Raw genomic sequence first — 16,842 nt, forward strand, 5'->3', positions numbered from 1 at the left:
CAGTGAATACTCACTGTCTCCCTCCTCTACTATCCATTCTAAATTTCCCTCACCCTTAGTAGCAGCTGTGATGGTCTTGGTAGATTTCTTGGTGGCATGACCTAGGTCATCCTGATCCTCTAGTTATCCATGCCCTCCTCAAGTCTTGATTACATTTGTCCATTTAACCATCAAACTTAGGCAAGTGGATAACATAGGTACTGTCTTAGCCAGGGTTCTCTAGAGAAATATGTATATATGTGTGTGTGTGTGTGTGTGTGTGTGTGTGTGTATATGTGTATATATATACACATACACATATATATCACATACATACATATATATACATATACATATATACATACATACATACATACAATAAATTGGCTCATGTGATTATGGGGGGCTGGCAAGTCCAAAATTCATAAGTCAAACAGCAGGCTGGAGACTTCAGCAGGTTTGCGTCACAGGATCCATAGGTCTGGTGACGGAAAGAGTGGAAAGCGAAGAGAGAGAGAGATCTGTCAAAATGTCTATTTATAGCCTGGCAACAGAACTCACTGTAAGAAAACTCATTTTTCAACTGATTGGTTGGATTACATTATGGCAGATGATTACATTACGTTATAGAACAGTAACTAGACTAGTGTTTGGCCAAACCACTGGTAACCAAGTTGACACATAAAACTAAAACTATATTCCTTCCTGCCCTCATCATTTATCAGAAGTCTTACTTTCTCCCAATGATCAGGGTTAATTACCTCTGTAGGAATGGTGACTCTTTTCATTGTCTGCTTGTCACTTGGCATGAGGACCCTGAAATGCTCAAGTGGCAATCATAGCAGTTCAGTGGTACTCTTTCTGTTTCCTGGTAGAAACATTTTCCCTTTGGGAAATAGGACCTCAAGCCATGCCAGTCCCAGAGTGGCAGGGGTGGGAAACACAAATATTTGGGCCACTGAGAATAGTGATAATCGAGCCTCCTGTTTCTTCCATATCTCTGTTCCTGGACCTATATATTCAACTAATTGAAAACAGTCGTATAAAGATGATTGGTTTGGAGTGTATGATGCATCTTGGAGGACAGAGCCCATCTTCATGGTATCACCTCCAAGCTGGCACTTCATTTGTGCCTTCAGCAGGCCATTCCATTGCTCCATAAGGACAGCAGCTTTGGGTTGGTGTGGTATGTGATATACCCAGTGAATTTATGGTCATACACCCATCCACCTCCTTTGCTTTAAAGTGGGTCCCTTGGTCTGATGCTATATTACGTGGCATCCCACACTGGTAAATCAAACACTCTGTAAGTCCTCCGATAGTGTGCTGGTTGAAGCGCTGCATGCAGAAAAGTAAATCCGTACCCAGAATGTGTATCTTTTCCTGTCAAAATGAATTACTGTTTCTTCTCGGGTGGAAGGGGTCCAATGTATTCAACTTGCCAGCAAGTTACTGTTTGTTCTCCTGTAGGGATGATGCTGTACTGGGGAATTAGTGTTGGTCTTTGTTTCGGGAGGGTTGGGCATTTGATGACAAGTGACTTGATAAGCCTTGGTAAGTGGAGATCATGCTGTTAGGTCCATGCATAGCCTTGTCACTATAGCTATTTCAACCATGCATCCATTGTGCTGGCACTAGAGAGGTTGATAACAGAGACTGGTTGATGTCAACTGGATGAGTCATATTGTCTATCTTGTTCTTTAGTGCCTCTTCCATGGTGGGTGCTCTCTGGTAGGCATTAACATTTGGTATAAAGATCTTCGTACTTCATGCCCATTCTCATGGGTCCATTCTCATTCCTCTACCTCAGAACTTCTTTTCCTGCTCTTCTAATTTTTCTTCTTTCTGACCCCAACCTCCTAGCCAAGCCATTTGCCACTACCCGTGATGAATCCATACACATTCTAAACTCAGGACAATTCTCTTACCAAACAAATGGAGTGACCATATGAACTGTCTTAAAATCTAACTTTTGGGAGGATTTCCCCTCACCATTGTCATTAAGGACCACCTCTGAGTCAGTCTATCATGTAGCCTCCGTCCATTTCCAGCTTGTACCCACATACCAAGCCAACCCATCTTGGATTTTTTTCCACTTTTGTCAGTTAGCTATAAAGGATCTTCCTATATGGCCATATTTATGAGTTGAGAGTCAAGTGCTAGAGCTACAGTAGTAGATGACTTTGGGAGCTAAGCTATTTGCTCACATAGCTTACTTGTGTTTTCTGGTATGTTAAGGCTTGATCTTGGATGAACCACTTCCATTTCATAATGTATTACTCCTGAATCCACCTGATCTCATGACTTAGTGGTCTGATAGAACTCAACTTATAATGAGCCACAGCTAACCCATGGGAAGTTCTTGGTGTGGGTTGGCTCTTCAGAGTTGCCCTGAGTTGAGGTGACGGGACCAGGACTTTATACCTCTGTGTTGACCAATCATTGCATAGAGAATGCCCAGGGAAGGGGCATAACCTTGGGTTGGGCAACTCTCTTCAACCAAGGCACTTTTCAAAGAGGTCTGATAGCTGAGGAAAATTTCAGCGTTTCCAGCAGCTGAGGTCTTTCATTCTTGAAGGTGAATCTGGGCAGTGTATCGCAGAATCCACTGCTAAATGAAAAATAACCACCAGTTGCCATCAAGTCAGCTCTGACTCGTGGTGACCCCATGTGTGTCAGAATAGAACTATGTTCCATAGGGTTTTCAATGGCTGATTTTTTTCAGAAGTAGATTGCCAGGCCTTTCTTCTGAGGCAGCTCAAGGTGGTTGAAATCTTCCAGCCTCTCTGTTAGCAACCAAGGACGTTAACTGTTTTCACCATCCAGAGACTCCAGTGAAAAATGAGAACCCTTATATAATGTGATGTAATCCTCAAAAGTTGAATCATATTCTTTATATATTCCTGAAAAAAAAAAAAGAAAAGAGATGATCAGGGGTTAGTAGTATATTTGAAATGAAGGATAATGAATGGGGTGGGGGAGGGGAGAACAAGAAAAAGAAATGGCACTGCCATACTTTGATTATAGATGAGCACTGCTAACTATTAACGTACTGAACAGACACAGAACTCAGGAGAGAATGGTATTTGTAGACTGATAAATGAGTCTGGAATAAACTACTTCCCATAAAATGCATAATGTAGCTCGGGAAAGTATAAACTAGTTGACCCAGACTGGCTTCCCTGTTTTACTGGAAAACAGGTGGTACTTCATGTTTTGGAACTAATTGCAGTTAGAGTATGTTGCAGTACATACTCAAGAGCTCCAGGTATACTGTGGTTTGGAATAATGTCATATTATTTAAAATATGTAAGATGAATTTAATCAGGAATTTCAAAAGAGATGATATCCTCATCATTGTCTGTCTGCTTACCCTTTCTTTCTTGGCACTTATCACTGTGTGATATATTATATACAGTATGTATATACATATAGATAGATAGATAGATAGGTAGATAGATACAGATACAGATATAGATATATTTTGTGTGTGTGTGTGTGTGTGGAATGATTCTATCTCCCACATGCATTTGGAACGTAAGTTTCATGAGAGTAGGGAATTTGTTGACTTTGTTTATTGCAACGTCACTAATACCTAAAAGGGTACCTGGCTTATGGTAGGTGCCCAATAAATTTTGGTTTAAAGTATGGACAGATGAATATATGAGTCATACTTAATTTGTTTAATAAATTTTTTCTGCTTTTGGAACACATCCTGTTCTTGATGTTAAGGTCATTAATTAGGTTAAGAATTAATGGTTGCTTTTGGTGAATTCAGACTAAAATTACTGTAACTTTTTTCCCATGGGAATCACTGAAATTTTGGTCAGAAGAGTTAACTATATAGTTAAATTCATTAAACACTCTTCTTTTTAATTTCAGCAACCAGAGATATTCACTTTTCATCAGTTGTTTAGATTCAGTTTATGTCTCTAGACAGTTGCTGTGAAGATAGAGCATTGATGATGGTGATGATGGTAATAGTAGGTAATAGTCATTGAGCCATTTTTTGCTAGTCATTGTGCTACATTTGCATCCAGTAACTTATGTAATGCTCAGTACAACATTATAAAGTAGGGTTTACCATTTTACTAGTGAGAAAACTGAGGTGTAGAGAAGTATCAGATCCAAGCCTTGCATCTGGCCTGTGATGGAGCCAGCATTTAAACTAGGGTGAGACCAACGCCAAAGCCTGCATTCTTTACTCTGATATTCCGAGGGAGTGGCAAGATGGAGAGAGGGAAGAGGGAAGAAGAGGAGGCATAATCTGAAGGAAAATAAATCTCATATTCCTCTTTCAAAACTGTGACTGGGGAGAAGGGAGAGAATGTTTGAGGACAATCCAAAATGCTGTGTGCAAGTTTAAGTAACCATAATGCAGAAAGGAAAATGGCAAGGCCAGAGGATGGTTTGGAGGTTCATGAGAGCAGAGGAGAAGGAGACCCCATGTACTGGGGGAGATAGGAAGGAGTTATAGAGCAGGTTCTATTTCAGCAGAAACTTAAAGGAGGAGGAGGCTGAGAAGTGGAGGAAGACATACCGGAAAGAGGTGATAACAACGCACACATATTGTCAAAAGTAAGGTCTGGAAAGTAATATATCTAATAGTGTGGTAAAAGAGTACAGTGGCTAATCAAACTTCACTCTGTAAGTAGGGTACTGCAGTATACTGCAATAACTTGAAAAAATTAACAAAACTCATGAGCTTAAACAGAAATACATTTATGAGTTCTTTCAAATTAAAAGTTGTAGAATGTGCTGGTTAATTTCATTTTTCCATTTGGCTAGGCTGTGATTCTCGGTGGTTTGGCCAGATACTGGACTAGCTGTTTTTCTGTAATATAATGTAATGTAATCGTCTTCCATGATGTGATCTGCTGTGATCAACCAATCAGTTGAAAGGGGAGTTACCTTGGAGGTGTGATCTTCCTCCAGAATATAAATGGATATTCTAGCAGAGCTCTCTCTCTTGACCCTGCACTCTTCTAGTTGTCTGACCTCTGGTTCCTGGGATATAAGCCTGCAGAAGTCTCTGACCTGCTGCCTGACCTGCAGATTTTGGATTCTCCAGCCCCCACAATCTCATGAGCCATCAGGGATCTCCAGCCTGCCACCTGAACCACAGATTTGGAACTTGCCAGTCCCCATAACTGCGTGAGCCATTTCCTTGAAGTAAATCTCTCTCTCTCTACATATATATATCCATCTCACTGGTTTTGCTCCTCTAGAGAACCCAACTAAGACATAGAACAATAGTAGCACTTGGTTCCACCAACAACTTGGTTCCACCAACAACTTCATGTGCACTTCTAATAACCAGGTATTGGCCTCAAACGTTATTCCCAAAAAGAGAACCAGGAATTCTTATAAATAGCTGCTACCACCTCATACAGCAGGAAATAATGAGGAAGGCCAGGAACAGACTGCTGACATCAAAAAATACCATAAATAGTGCTGGAAGGACAAAGGGGCAGTATGAGGATACTCCCATAGGCTGAGTTGTAGTATTTTGAGCATTATTAATAATAATAACCATTTTTATTATCATTATTAATTTAAAAATAAATTTGTCAAAAACCATGAGCTAAAAATTGTTATTATCATGAAATGGGCAAAAAGGTAATTACAATAGGAAAGAAGTATAAATATGATAGTATGTTTAATTTTTACTGATTGTAATATGTGGGGGGGTTAATATATATCAGTATTTGTTATTTTGTGTGTGTGCATGTGCTTGTGTGCTGTACTGGAAAGAAACACAAATTGTTGATCAGCACTACTTGTGGACTCTTGTAATAAGACACCAATAAAATGGATATATTCTACTATAATAGTCAAATATACTGAAGAAGAGAACTAGATGTGCAGACTCAATTCTTCATTTCTTAAGGGGTTAAACATTTAGATATTCCTACTAATGAGAGCAAAAGACTAAGAAGACATACTTAACTTTTAACTTTTTATTTTGAAAATTTCAAAGTTACACAACTAATAATATGAATTCCTGTACATCCTTCACCTACATTCAGCAATTATTTAGTTTCCCGTATTTTCTTTATCACATGTATGTATATGCTAAATCATTTGAGAGTAAGTTTCAGACTTAATTCCTTTTTACATAAAACACTTCGGTTTGTATTTCCTAAGTACAAGAACATTCTTCTACTTAGCCACAATTATTAAGGGCATAAAACAGTATGGACACAACAAATATACAATCTATATTCAGATTTTACCAAACATCCCAGTAATATCCTTTATAGCAATTTTTTCCCCCAGTCCGGGATCCAGTCCGGTGTCCCACATTGCATTTACCTGTCATATCTCTTTAATCTTTTTTAATTTGGAGGAGTTCCTCTGTCTGTTTTTGCTTGTATAACGTTAGCATCTTTGAAGTGGACAGACCAGTTGTTCTGTATAACGAGCCTCAATCTGAGTCTCTCTGTTTCCTCATGTAGATGTTATATCCTTCTCTGCGCAGCACATATCAGGGGTGTCAATTTGCCCCAATATTGGTGATACTAACTTTGATCATTTGATTATGGTGCCAGGTTTATCCATTGTAAATATACTGTTTTCCCTTTGAAATTAAATACTCTGTGGGGAGATACTTTGAAAGGGTGTAAGTATCCCAACACACTTTCACAGAATAATTTTGGTATCCATTAATGACTCTTGTCTGAATCAGTTATTACCATTATGATTGAAAAATTTTCTAATTCCTTTTTTATTCCTTTTATACTAATTAGTTGCCAGTTTACAGTAAGTTTTCCCTAGCCTTGGAATCAACCATTTCTCCCAATAGCGCCAATTCTTAAATTGGGTAATGGTCTCTTAAAACCAAGATTTGGGTGCTAGGTGTGCTCATTGCATATGCATACATTTCAGTACTGCTATGTGTTATTAAAAACCAGCCAAAAGAGACTTTAAGGTACATCATTTGGGGAGTAGCCACCAGTTTGTAAAGAGGTAAAGAATAGTTGAAATCATATTCATAAAAATTCTCCTTAGTTTAACAAGAAATTTTAGTTATAAAAGACTGCATAATCTTTTAAAGTTATCTTGGGAGAATCAAGTCCCATGACATAGCTAAAGATTAGTTGGTTGGTATATAACTTTGGATTTCTGAGATTGTGTTCTTCATTTTTTTCATTTGATAAGAATACTGTAACTCTGGGATAGTGTCAAAATTACTATTTCTATAACACTAGCAATGTGCGAAGAAATCTAGAAATATTGAAGAAATAAATCAAACACATACTGCTAATGTTCTGTTGCTGTTGTTGCAAGCCATTGAGTTGGCTTCAACTCATAGCATCCTTATGTTAACAGAATGAAATGTTGCCCAGTCCTGTGCCATTCTCACGATTGTTAGAATGTTTGATCCCATTGCAGCTACTGTGTCAACCCATCTCATGGAGGGTTTCCCTCTTTTTCACTGACCCTCTACCAAGCATGATACCTTTCTCCAGCAATTGGTCCCTCCTGATGACATGCCAAAAGTAAGCAAGAAGAAGTCTTGTCCTCCTTGCTTTTAATGAGCATTCTGGCTGTATTTCCTCCAAGAGAGGTTTGTTCTTCTGGCAGTCCATGGTATATTCAATATTCTTCGCCAATGCCATAATTCAAATGCATTGGGTTCCCTGGAAACAAAGTCTGAGATGGAGGGTTCCATGCATGATGGAGGTTTATTGGAGAGAGCTCTGTAGAAATACATCTGCAAGAAAGTGAGGAAATGGGATTGGAAGGAAGGAGAAGAGCCTCAATGCAAATGAGATTGGCCTCAACCAGTACTCCAGGGAGCTTTGGAACTGGGATGGTCCATTAGAGTTGTTTCAAATTGAAGCCTTTTTTTTTTTTTTTTAAATCACTGCATCATTGGTGAAGGCTTCCTCTTGGGCGATGGTGTGACCTTGGACAAGACAGTTCCCTATGGCTAAGGGAAATTCCCAGCACATGACACAGCTGTGAGCTGTCAGCAGCTAGGGATGAATGGATGGACCCTGAGGTGGGTCTAGGCACAGCATCGCAGTATCCACTACAGTTACTATTTTGGTTTTCCCTTTAAGGCCAAATAAAAGCTCAGAATATATAGATTCATAGACTGTCAACCCTGAAACCCAAACCAAACCCATTGCTGTTGAGTTGATTCTGACTATAGCAACCCTATAGGACAGAGTAGAACTGCCCCATAGGGTTTTCAAGAAACGGCTGGTGGATTTGGACTTTTTTGGTTAGCAGCCAAGCTCTTAACCACTACGCCACCAGGGCCCCATCAACCCTGAGAGGGACCTTGAATATCACACACTTTATAATTTGGCCACTTAGCACAAAGAAATTCAGACACCTGCTGTGTCACTTCATCAAGGTACCAACAATAGGTTAAGTTACTTCCCTTTGCCTCAATTCCTCATACTCTAGCCTCTATTGTTCCTAACCATTTCATAATGAAGATTAAGGTGACATGTTCTAGATAGTCCATGTCTCATTGCAACTGTGTTGTTAAATTCTATACTAGATTCTGCTTCTGAGAAGCTCTCGAAGAGGAGATGAACTGTAAATAGATATTGGTTCTGTTTGTTATTTCTGCTAAAGTAAAAAAAAAAAAAAGTTTAATTGGTGAAAATAAAGCTATTGCATCAAAACCAGGGATTACAGATAGGAACATCACAGTCACTACCCAGGACAGTTGAAATTAAGTACTGCTTACAGACAAGGAATTGAACCAAATGATCTGGCAAGGTCTCTATCAGCGCTTTCGCTGTGGAACTGAATCTAGAAAGTACACCTCCTCACTTACTACCTTGTTATTTGACATTTCACGTTTATGACAATATTAAAAAATTGACTATCTGACTATTTTGAGCATTAACAACATACATCTGGCAGTAACCCTTTCATGACCAGTGGAACATACAGCACCTATCTACATGTTTTGCCTCTCGGGTCCAGAGGAACTTATATGTCCTACATACTATTTTGTGATCTGATGTGGTCTTCTTCCATTTTTGCATAATGCTGATTTTTGCATAGTGACCTGGTCTTTGGAATCCAACCATGTCAATAAGTGAGGAGTGGGTGTATTATCACTTTTAGTTAGTTGCCATTCGACCTTATTAAAAATTTAAGTGTGCTTTTACTGTAAGCTTTTATCCTTTTGACATTTCTTTCCTTGTATTTTGTAGGTTTTTTTGTCTTCTTTCATCTTAATTTTCCCGTTATATTGTAGTATGTTTCCTTCTGGGAAAAAAAATATAGTCTGTCTTCTTGCCATTTATTAAAGGGACCAACAGCAAAATATTCCTGAGGATAGAAATTATACCTAAGGCTGGGCTTTAGTAGCCTTTATTAGCTGAGTTGCTGAAAGACTTACATGAGGCAATTATTTCTCGCTTCTCCGAGACCTTGACCATGTATTTTAACGGAAATTGCTTGCAAGTATGTTTGCCTCTATATTATAATCTGTGTGAGAACAAAGGTATTTCTTTTCATCCTTGTTTCCCCAATGCCTGGCACACTACCTGACACAGAATAGGTTCTTGATGTTTGTTGAATTAATAATTGGTGATGTAATTGTTCAGTCAAGTGTCAGTCTTTTTTTCACTAGATTGTGAATTTAAGGACAGGAATCAAATCTTATTATTCATCTTTGTATTACTAGTTCCTAAGGAACCCTGGTGGCACAAGTTTAGCACTCAGCTGCTAACCAAAAGGTTGGTGGTTCGAACCCCCCCAGCAGCTCCATGAAAGAAAGACCCGGTGATCTGCTTTCATAAAGCTTACAGCCTAGAAAACCCTATGGGGCAGTTCTGCTCTGTCACGTGGGGTCACTGTGAGTAAAAAATCGACTCAACAGCACACAACAACACTACTAGTTCTGCATATGGTATACATGTAGTTGGCATTCAGTACGGTCCAGTGAATGAAGGAATGAAAACAAGAATGAGACTGAATAGGAGGGATCTGCATCATTATATGAGGGTTGTGGGAAGCTCCCTGACAAAATTACTTTTCCACCATGCTTGCCACTGATGTGTGCAATTCCACTGTGTGCTTATGTACTGGCTGCTGCTAAGGGAGCTTCCTGATGGAGTAAGTCCAGAATTTGGTAAGAACTTGGGGTCATTTTTAGAAATGCAGGTACTTCTTCACAGGGTTAGGGTGCTACCTGAGGGAAGGGAAATGATTACGGTGGGCGAAGGGCACTGAAAGGGGAAAACTTCACTGCTCTTGTAATTTTGCCCCAGCTCAGCATAGGAAATGAGATGCAAAGGCATTGAGACAGTGTGGTCTAGTGTGTAAGCACTCAAACCAGAAGAGAAATCCATGTGCAGCAGCCTCTCTACAGGACAAAAGAGGAAAGCAAATAAAGCAAGGCAAACATGCAAATGAGATGCTTCGTTTCTTTCTCAAACAGACAAAGATAGTTTTGAGTGCATACTGTGTCCTAGGAACTGTGATAGATACTGCAGATACAGCAAAGTTTTCACTATGCTTAAGAGATTACCATTTTGTAGGAGTGCTTGATAATGAGTAAATTACCTCACAGAAAACTATACAGGTAGTCCCTGGTTGTCATGGATTGAACTGTGTCCCCTAAAAATTCGTGTCATCTTGGGTAGGCCATGATTTCCAGTATTGTGTGGTTGTCCTCTATTTTGTGATCTGATGTAATTATGTGTTGCAACTCCTGGCCTCTATGCCTGTGGTTTTGGTCCCATTTGGGAGTGAGTTGTCCATTATGTTAACGAGGCATGATTAGGTTATCTTACAAGAGAAAAAAGGAAAGAGAAGAGAGTAGAGAATAGGGATCTCAGTACCACAGAGAAAGAAGAGCCAGGAGTGGAGTGCATCCTTTTGAACCGGGGTCCCTGTGCTGAGAATCTTCTAGACCCAGGGGAAGATTTATGCCAAGACACATGGAAATTTCCAAGGAATGCCGGGCCCACAGACATCGAAAAGAGACAAGGACCTGCCCCCAGAGCCACAGAGGGAGAAGTCCTTCCCCTAGAGCTGGCACCCTGAATTTGGACTTCTAGACTCCTAAACTGTGAGAGAGTAGATTTCTGTTAAAGCCATCCACTTGTGATAAGTCTGTTATAGCAACAGTAGACAACTGAGACACTGTGTTATGAATGTTCAGCTTACGTACAACCCGTAGTTATGAACCAACCCCTGTAAAGCCTATATACAATGGTTTGTAACAACAAATGGGCACTACCTTGCAACACACATAAAAACATTATTATTATTACTGTATTATTACTTTAAAGATGTTTTAGTTTATCTGGAAGTGTTTTTTTTTTTAATGTTTTTATGCACTGAAAGGTACACTATATATTATATACTAAAACAAACATTTGACTGATGTTAAATGTGAACTGTACCTAACTGTTCCACTTACGTACAAATTTGACTTAAAGACAGATTTAGGAATGGAACTGGTTCATAATCTGGGGATTGACTGTATATGTATTTGTTTTATCTCCCCATGTTATTTCCTTGTTTAAGAGTTGTAACTCTTTGTTGCTGTTAGCTGCCATTGAGTCAGCCCCCGACTCATGGTGACCCCATGCACAGTGGAAGGAAATGCTGTCTGGTCTTATGCCATCCCCAGGATCAGTTATGGATTGGACTGTTGTATTCCATAGGGTTTTCACTGCCTGATTTTTGGAAGTAAATTGCCAGGCTTTTCTTCCTAGTCTGTCTTAATCTGGAAGCTCTTTTGAAACCTGTTCAGTATCATAGCAACACACAAGCCTCCACTGACAGATGGTAGCCTAGCAAGAAGTGCATTGGCCAGGAATAGAACTTGGGTCTCCTGCATGGAAGACAAGAATTCTACCACTGAACCACCACTGCTTCACGTACAGCTTCATTATTTAGATTATAAAGTGCTGAATTTAAGCCTTGTGTCATTTCCTTATTTTTCTTGCATACATTCTCCTGCTAATTCTGATGAATCAGCCTTGGCCCAGGATACTCAATCCTTTCCCACCCATATGATGAGCGTTTACCGGTATTGACAACTACTTTTTTTTAACCTGTCTGCTCCTGCATCCACAGCTTCTCCATTGTCTCCACTTCAAAGGAGGTACATATCAAGTCTACCTACCCTCATCTACCCTCACTTGACTGCAGAAGGTCTCTGTTCAGAAAATTGTCTCCACATATCATTGCATTTTTATTACCGTCTTTTATAACAAGTCTGGTCCTAACTGACTGTAAGGTCCCTGTCTTAGTCATGTAGTGCTGCTATAACAGAAATACCACAAGTGCATGGCTTTAACAAACAGAAGTTTATTCTGTCACAGTTTAGGAGGCTAGAAATCTGAGTCAGTGTGCCAGTTCCCAGGGAAGGCTTTCTCTCTCTGTCAGTTCTAGGAGAATTTCCTTGTCATCTTCCCCTGGTCTAGAAGCTTCTATGTGCCGGGACCCTGGGTCCAAAGGACATGCTCTGCCCTTGGCACTACTTTCTTGATGGTATGAGATCCTTCTCCTCTATGCTCAATTCTCTCTTTTATACCTCAAAAGAGATTGACTCAAAATACAACTTAATCCTGCATATTGAATCCTGCCTCATTAACATATCTGCCTCTAATTTTGCCTCATTAACATCATAGAGGTTAGAATTTATAACACATAGCATAATCACATCAGATCACAAATACTGGGAATCATGGCCTAGCCAAGTTGACACACATTTTTGGGGTACACAATTTAATCCATAACATTCTACTCTTTGGCCCCCCAAAATTCATGTCCTTGCCACATGTAAAACCCATTCACCCTATCGTATCATCCCAAAAATCTTAAATCAACTTCAAGTCCAACTTACAGAAATTCCTCTTCATCTGTGGAATCTAGAATACAAGTTACCTACTTCCAAAGTAGGATGGTAGAACAGGCACAAGGTAGACATTTCCATTACAAATGGGAGAAATTGGAGGGAGAGAAGGGATAACAGGCACCAAGCAAGTCAGCAGAACACATTATGTTAGCTCTCAAGGCTTGAAAATAATCCTCTGTTCTCTGAGACCATTTAGGCAATAGCCCTGCCCTCCAAACTCTGGGTGTTGGCCACGCTGTCTGGATTCTAGATGGAGGCCCCTGAGCCCTGGGCTTCAGCTCCACCTTCAAGGCTCACCGGGTTGGCAACTCTGCTCCCTTGGATTTGGGTGGCTCCATCCTCCTAGTCTGTCTGAGTGGTAATGCTATCCTCTTGTCCCTGGCACACCCTGTTCCTCTGCCCCTGAGGCATAGCAGCCTTGTCCCTTCAGCTTTGGGCAGTGGATCTGGACCTATCCCTCTGGCACTCGTGAATCGCAGCCCCACACTCTGAATCCGAGTTGGTGAAGATCTGACTCTTTGAAACATACGAGGCCATGGCCTGACCCTTTGAGACCCAGCAGGTCATGGTTCCATCCTTTGAGACTCCAGAGGCTGTGGCCCTACCCTTTGAGACCTAGACAGCTCTGCTTCCGGTGCTCTTTGTCTCTTCAGCTTCTGCCTCCTTGTTCCTTGGCCTCTCCGCCCCTCTGGCCCTCGGCCCCTCAGGCCTCTTGCGCTGGCCCAGCATCTGCCCTGCTTGGGCAATTTTTCCACAGCTCTTAAGCTCTATCGATAAGTGCCTGGAGACACCCAACTCCTCCAGTAAACCTGGGCTGTAAGGCACTCAGTTCTCTTACTCTATGGGTCAGCTCCTAAGCCGTCTCACGCCAGTCTCCTGGTTCTGCTGCTGCTGTTTCTCTGCTGTTGCTTCTTACTGTTTGCGCTCTCTCCGGTGTTAATAGCTCTCCTTTTTTCTGAGTCCTCACAAGAATTGTTTTTTTGATATTCATAATTCCACCAAAACAAGAATTGTTCTTGATTTTCATAATTCCAGCAACAGTCTCTTCAAGGCAATCTAGGCTTTTACTGTTAGATACTTTAAAATTCTTCCAGCCTCTACGCATTCACAGTTCAAATCCACTTCCACATTTTAGGTTATCTGTTAGAGCAGCACCCTGCTCTGCTGGTACTCACAAATGTAAAAACACCCTTTAAAATCTGAACAAGATAGCTCCACAAAAAAAATTTCCAGGTGAGAAACGGCTGTAAAACTGGCACATTGAGTATATTCTTTAAAAATAACCATGTCATAAAAAAGAAAAGCTGGAAATCTTTTCCAGATAAAAGGAGACTAAAGACACATGATAGCAAAATACAATATGTGATTCCAGACCAGGTCCTACCCTGGAAGTTAAAAAAAAAAAAAATTGCCGTAAAAGGATATTACTGAATAAACTGACAAAAACAGAATAGGGACAGGAGATCAGTTAAAAGTTTTAATGTTATGTTAAATTTACTGAAGGGGATAACTGTATGTTATGTAAGAGAATGTACTTTTTCTTAAGAAACACATAATGGGATATTCAAGGGTAAAGGGCATGATGTATGATAGGTATTCTCACATATTCAGGAGTATATGTACATATACCAAACCTGTTGTCATCAAGTTGATTGAGACTCATGGTGACCCCATGTTTTAGAATAGAACTGTGCTCCAAAGGGTTTTCAATGGCTGTGATCTTTTGGAAGTAGATCACCAAGCCTTTCTTCTGAGGCACTTCTGGGCAGATTCTAACTGCCAGCCTTTCAGTTAGGATAGCTCAGTGCTTAATTGTTTGCACCACCCAGGCACTCTGTGTGTGCGTGCGTGCGTGCGTGTGTGTGTGTGTGAGAGAGAGAGAGAGAGAGAGAGAGAGAGAGAGAGAGAAAGTAGGTCAAAATGTTAATAGATGAGTCTAGATAAAGAGTGGAGCCCTGGTGGCACAGTGGTTAAGAGCTTGGTTGCTAACCAAAAGGTCGGCAGTTTGAATCCACCAGCTGCTCCTTGGAAACCCATGAAAAGTATACATTTACTATCCATGCAACTTTTCTGTAAGCTTATTTCTAAATAAGTATGTTTCAAAAAATAGACTGTCATCTATATCACCCTGAATTTTACCTAATCTTTGAGATTTCTGGCCTTCGTTCCTGCAGCCGCCACGACCACTCCCCGACCGCAGAAGTGTACAATGCCGACCTTAAAACAACTGTATGAAGTTCTGTCTCAGGCAGAAAAGAAAACAAACCAACAAAAAAACTGGTATCCTCTTAGCGTAGTCGAAGCACGCCAACATTTCAACAGGGTTTTACAAAATGCTGAAAAAGAGCACCAATTTTTTTTTTAAAGTTACATGTAATATGAAAAAATACAAAAAGAATAAAAAGTTCAAAGGGTCGTGTTTACAGCCTGTCACCTTTAATTTCTTATTGATGGCATCAGGGTGTTTGTCTTCTAGAATCCTGCGGAATGAGTCGGTTTGCAGGGACTGTCTGAGGGCTTCCTCTGCGGAGCCAGTTACCTCTTCTTCACTGGATTTCTATCTTCCAAAAACTTGTTGACATTTTTTATCATATCCTCTCTGTCATGGATTGAATTATGTCCCCCCAAAAATGTGTGTATCAATTTGGCTGGGCCATGATTCCCAGTATTGTGTGGTTGTCCTCCATTTTGTGATTGTAATTTTATGTTAAAGAGGATTAGGTGGGATTGTAACACCACCCTTACAAGTCACATCCCTGATCCAGTATAAAGGGAGTTTCCCTAGGGTGTCGCCTGCATCACCTTTTATCTCTCAAGAGATAAAAGGAAAGGGAAGCAAGCAGAGAATTGGGGACCTCATACCACCAAGAAAGCAGCATCCGGAGCAGAGAGCATCCTTTGGACCTGAGGTTCCTACGTAGAGAAGCTCCTAGTCCAAGGGAAGATCAATGACAACAAGGACCTTTCTCAAGAGCAGACACAGAGACAAAGCCTTCCCCTGGAGCTGACACCCTGAATTTGGACTTGTAGCCTACTAGACTGTGAGAAAATAAATTTCTCTTTGTTAAAGCCATCCATTTGTGATATTTCTGTTACAGCAGCACTAGATGACTAAGACACTCTCCCATTCTTACCTTCCTTAAGGGTTTATTCTTTTTAATCCTTGGCTTCTTTGCTTTTTTAAAACAGCTTTATTGAGATATAGTTCACATACCATCCAATTCACTCCCTTAAATTATTCAGTGATTTTTAGTATATTCACAAGTATGTACAACCATCACCTCAGTCAAGTTTAGAACATTTTCATCACCCCAAAAAGAAACTACCCATTAGCTATCACCACCTCTCCCCTTCCTATCCCTCCATCCCTAAGCAACCACCAATCTACTTTCTGTCTCTTTAGATTTCTCTATTCTGGACATTTCATGAAAATTGAATCATATAATATGTGGTCTTTTGTGACTGGCTTCTTTCACTTAACAATGTTTTTAAGGTTCATCTGTATTGTAGCATGTTAACATGCACTTCATTCCTTTTTATTGCTGAATCATATGCCACTGTATAAATACACCCCATTTTGTTTATCCATTCTCAGTTGATGGGCATTTGGGTTATTTTCACCCTTTGGCTATTACAAATAATGGTTCTGTACACACCTGTGTACAAGTTTTTGTGTGAAAAATAGGTTTTCATTTCTCTTGGGTATATATCTGAAAGGGGAATTGCTAGGTCATATGGTAACTCTGTGCTTAACCTTTTGAGGGATTGCCAGACTATTTTCCAAAGCAGCTATCCCGTTTTGCATTCCTACCAGCAATGTGTGAGGAATCCAGTTCTTCCACTTCCTTGCCAACACTTTTTTTTTCCTATTTCACACCATTTTTTTAATTGTACTTTAAAGTTTTACAGAACAAATAGTTTCTCATTAAACAGTACACGTATTGTTTTATGACAATGGTTAACAACCCCACAACATGTCAACACTGTCCCTTCTCAACCTTGAGTTCCCTATT

This window comes from Trichechus manatus, unplaced genomic scaffold (assembly GCF_000243295.1).
Source record: "Trichechus manatus latirostris isolate Lorelei unplaced genomic scaffold, TriManLat1.0 scaffold00109, whole genome shotgun sequence".
Classification (NCBI taxonomy): domain Eukaryota; kingdom Metazoa; phylum Chordata; class Mammalia; order Sirenia; family Trichechidae; genus Trichechus; species Trichechus manatus.